The sequence below is a fragment of the Papio anubis genome, chromosome 6, assembly GCF_008728515.1.
Source record: "Papio anubis isolate 15944 chromosome 6, Panubis1.0, whole genome shotgun sequence".
In the NCBI taxonomy this organism is placed as follows: domain Eukaryota; kingdom Metazoa; phylum Chordata; class Mammalia; order Primates; family Cercopithecidae; genus Papio; species Papio anubis.
In genome coordinates, this window is record NC_044981.1 from 120,852,195 (window position 1) to 120,857,267 (window position 5,073).

At 35.5% G+C, this 5,073-nt stretch overlaps 1 pseudogene across 1 annotated transcript; it reads right to left on the bottom strand.

Annotated features, from left to right (window-relative positions):
• Positions 1-4,201: 4,201 nt before the first annotated feature.
• LOC116275351 lies at positions 4,202-4,796 on the bottom strand (annotated as a pseudogene). Its single transcript, XR_004184396.1, has one exon. The product of XR_004184396.1 is annotated as a 40S ribosomal protein S10 pseudogene (transcript).
• Positions 4,797-5,073: the final 277 nt, after the last annotated feature.

The following is a 5,073-nucleotide window of genomic DNA, read 5'->3' on the forward strand; positions in this document are numbered from 1 at the left end:
TTATCTTGTAGCTAGCTGTGTCATTAATTTAAAATGATGTGCTATTTGTGCACAGCAGTTTTGATACTCAGACAGGTCATTTCTCTACTTAAAGGGACTTCTGAGTTGTTGGCATAAAATTGTGTGCGTTTCAGTGACATGGGAAGTTTTATTTTATGAAGCTTCACAAGAAATTAAAACCCAGTAAGTTGTACTACGAGCATATGGAAAATTAAGATAGAAACAAATTTATTATATTTTCTTTGAGAGAAAGCAGAGGTAGACTTTTACATTTTTCAACATATATTAGCTTGCTGCATCATTAATATTTATAATATGAAAATTGTTTGCAACATATTTAAAATGTACAGTATCTAAAATAAGAAAACTTTATACTAAACCTTATATTAAAAATGTAGAGGGGATAAAGATTTAAATGTATAGAGATGGCTACATCCAGATAAAGAATAATGATAAACAACTGAAATATGGTATTTTATCTTGACTGAATGTTTTGCTTAAAAATTGAAAATATTAATTTCTACCATTTATTAGTTTTATTGACGATTTCGTGTCAGTGTAAAGATCTTCCAAGAACTTCAGATGTTGTTTTCTTTCAAAGCAACTGAACTAGACTCTTTTTGGAGACCATGCCTGTTGGTGTTCACGACTTTGTGTAGTCCCCTTCCGCATAGATTCTGGAATTGCCATGAGATATAAGTATGATCCAAACAGGCCTAATAAGAACACACGTATTGGGACATGCTGTGTTCTTTTAAAATTATCATACTTATGATCCAGACACTATATAAGGTAACACAAGATAGATACATGAAGATGTTTCATGGAGAGAGAGAGAGAAAGAGAGAGAGAAATGACAGAGGGAGAGATTATGAGGGAGAGATAAATTATAGTCTTCCAGCTCAAAGTGTTTATTTTAAACAGAAAGAACCATTTCCATTTTGTCCATTCTTTGTCACAATTATATGTGTAGTCTCTATAAGAAAGAATGCATACATTATTAAAACAATGGACACATTCAAAGCAGAAAAATAGACTGTAACTAGATTTTTGCTTTATATTCATAAGGAAATAAAGAGTAAGAGATAATTATCTTATAGACTATTTTTTTGAAACAAAGAAATAAAAATTAACCAAAGACTTGACTCTATACTCTGAAGCCTGTGCTGACTCCAGAAGTTCTATTATAGTTACCCTTAACAATTAGACACCAAAGACAAGTAAGACCAGAAGAGTTGGGTATGGAGACTAGGGAGTTAGAACAACAAGATATTTGCCAATTTCACTGTTCAAAAGCAAGCTAAAGTTACCAGAATCTAAGGATACAACTGAGACACAATAAAACACATTATTCATGAAAGTTTTTAAGGTATTTCAAGCTGATAAGAGTGATGAGTAGCGTCTATTAAATCAAATAGGTATATAAGGACAAGTATAAACACAGTAAGAGTATATGAGAAGAATAGTAGCGATAACAAAACTACGGAGTACAAGTCTAGAATAGGGACATTTTTATTCTGGCTTCCTATGTGTTCTGTTGCCATCTTAGATTAATATTTTCAAATCCATACATATACATAATCAGTGAATAAGAGAAAGGAAGGATTAGGGGCCTGATACTAGGCTCCAGCTCAGACAGAGGCAGAGGAGCTAGAGTAAGAAGATGCATGGCATAGTGACTACCCTTATTTCTCCCCCTAAGCCCATGCCAGCTTTAGGCATCTGTTTTAAAACTAGCATGCTGACCTATATGCAGGAAGAACAATGATTGTCAGGCTCTTGTCACTCAGGTATGTGGTAATGGGGCTAGAGATAGTCCTCACTGCATTGGTCTTCATTCAATTGGATCCTTGACAATGGGGGAAGGGCTGTGCTGTGCTGGAAGACAAATATCTGAGCCTATGTCAAAGAGTGAATAGCCAAGAAAAACTCATTATTCCACCTGTGGTGAGGGGCTTTGAGACATAAAACCTTTGCAGTAATTTCTCCATCTCTTTCTATTTTATATAGATTTCAGAGGAATCTGTGAAAGAAAAAGGATGGATTAGGACAATTCATTACAATATCATGATTTCAAATATGAAACTCAATGTGGGTTCAGGAATTTTGAGAATGAGTACGTTTTGAAGCAGACAGGTTATTATGGTAGACATAGATTACAAAGGTCAAATAGTTACTTGTTTTCCTTGGGGTATACTTGGTGGTCTCTGGAAAAATCATTCCTACAGTCCTCAGGATATATGTCTCAGGAAATGAAGAAGATATTTAATGAAAATATTAGTACAGTTCAAAAAGGGTACTTGAGACATTATAAATAAATGTATTCTCACATGGAGATGATTTCAAATTACAGATTGAGTCATAAAACGTATTTTGTTTCTTTGACTATAAAAAATTGTTAAAATGCCTTTGAAAGTTGCTGTATGATTTTGTATTTCCACCAGCAATGAATGAAAGCTCCTGGTGCTTCACATCTTTGCCAGCATTTGGTGGTATCAGTGTTTTGGCCATTCTAACGGGCATGTAGTGGTATCTCATTGTTATTTTAATTTGCAGATTCTTAATAATATATGATGTTAAGCATCTTTTTATATGCTATGAATTTTTTTTCAGGAATATAAAATGAAGTCCTGGTATTTTGGTTAAGTCAATTTATATAACACAAATGCAGGTAAAAAATAGCAATAGCATACAAAATAATAAAGTGGTAGCTAAAAGGAAAGTGGAATTGGGCCATGACCCCATTTGAAAATGTTCATACTGTTCTCACTACAATCTTTATGGACCACTGGTAAGTAGGAAGTTAAAATATTGAGTGCCATTTGTTGATATGTAACAAAAGCTGAGCTGTTTGCAATTGCTGATAACGTCTAAAAAGTTTGATATAATCATAATCCAGAATATTGATTCAAGAACATTATTTATGGATGAGTTGTCAAAATAAAAACAACTTGAAAGAAGCAAAATATTATAACACACACACATATATCCCTCCATCTTTCTATCTCTTAAAGTTAATTTTCCAAGATAACAGAACATTAAAATGCTGCGACCATTTAACACTTCTTGTTTTCCTAAATAGTTAAGTATGAGATAAAGCATGGTGACAGTGTCTAACAAATGATTGATTTGTGTCCCACTCCTTCCCGGGAGATGTTAGAAAATATAAAAATAAGTTCTCTCTCTCAAATTCAAGAATAAATCTTTTAGTAAATAATCGCAAATTTAGTTTGGGAGTTCATTTTGAGTAAATCTCTCTCACACTAAATTCCCTTATCCCTTTTCCCCCTTCACTGCTCTTTACCTATTTTACGTTTTCTTTCCCAAGAGCAGAATGAAGAATTTATTGAAAAACAGTAGCTTAAAATTTATGTGTAGACCTCCAGTTTAAACAGGATGAACTATTCACACTTTGATTCATCCCCTCTGCTCCAAATATAGAAGTGAGCTTGCCATGTAGAGAAGGAATGTAAAGTAGTGAGAGAGATGTGTCTTCAAGAGTATGGACTGTTGGGAAGCAGGGATGAAAATTTGCCCCACAGAAGGTGAAGTACTGGAACTGATCCCACTGCTGCAAATCATGTGTTGGGATTGATCTAAACACTACCTGAGGATCTGAAATCTATAAAGCTGCAGATCTAAAAAGGGAAGAGTACACAGAATAGTCACCAGAGATGAAATGTTTCCCTCCTGTCTCAAATTTGATTTGACAATTTATTCTTGTTGTTGTCGTTATTTTTCCAAAAGCTTATAAGTACATATATACGTCTTGGATTTGGAATGATGTCCAGTAGTTTGGCTGAAGAAAAGAACAAAATAGTTTGCTAGTTGTGGGGGTAGAAGAGAAATAGAGATAGAGATGAAAAGAGAGATAGGGAGAGAGAGAATCAAAAGAAATCTACACGTTAAATTTTCAAAACTAGTGATGAATATAAGTGCTATCAAGAACCACCCATAAAAATCAAGAGTTTATGATAAACATTTTCAAGATGAAATTACAATAATGGAACAGTTTTACAAAGATGACAAAATAAGTTTATTTAGAAAATTCAGAAAGACAAATAAAAATATAACAACGTAAAAAGTGTTTTAGTTTTCTATGGATGCATATTAAATTGCCATGTTTTAGTGACTTAAAACATGTGGTTATTGTCTCACAGATTCTGTAGGACAGAAATTTAGGTATTTTTCAATTGGGTTCTTTTTTTTTTTTTTTTTTTTTTTTTTTTTTAAGGTTTTTTGGCTGTAAGTTTATTCAATGCAAAATAATCCTCTTCAATTTTACTGAGGTGGCTGACCACGTCCACGACCAAATCCGCCTCTAAACTGGAATTCGGTTGCTGACCCAGCCCCAGCCTCGGCTTTCTTGTCAGCACCAGGTGGCACAGCACTCCGTCTGTAGGTATCTCTGTCAGCTTCCCCTCTTGTGAGTCTCGCAGGTCGCTCACCCTCCAGACCTTTAGGCCGAGGCCTGCCAGTCTCTGGACGGCTACGGCGTAGGGTGGCAGGCACAATCTCCGGGGGCAGATGAAGGTAATCACGGAGATACTGGATACCCTCATTGGTAAGGTACCAGTAGAAATGTCTCCAGGCAAACTGTTCCTTCACGTAGCCTCGGGACTTGAGAGACTGCATGGCCTTCATGACATGAAGGTTGGGTACATTCTTGTCTGCCAGCTCCGGGTGCTTAGGCATGTGGACATCCTTCTTGGCCACCATGACTCCCTCCTTAAAAAGGAGTTCGTAAATGGCAATCTGGTTCTTCTTAGGCATCAACATCTCGGCAGCTCTCAATTGGGTTCTTGATTAAGTGTTTCAGATGGCTGCCATCATTATGTTAGATGCGCTGGGCTTTTCTCTAGAGGCTTAATAGGAAGAAATATCTTGCCAAACCCATTTGATCTTTGGCATATTCAGTTTTTTGGAGGCTTTAGGACTATAGTCCCTAATTTCTTGTTTGCTGTCAGCTGAGTACTGCTTTCAGCTTTTAAAGGTCATTCTCAGATCCTTGCAAATTGGTTTCCACCATAAGCAGTTCACTTATGGTGAAAAAGCATGACTGCTTTTTCAATG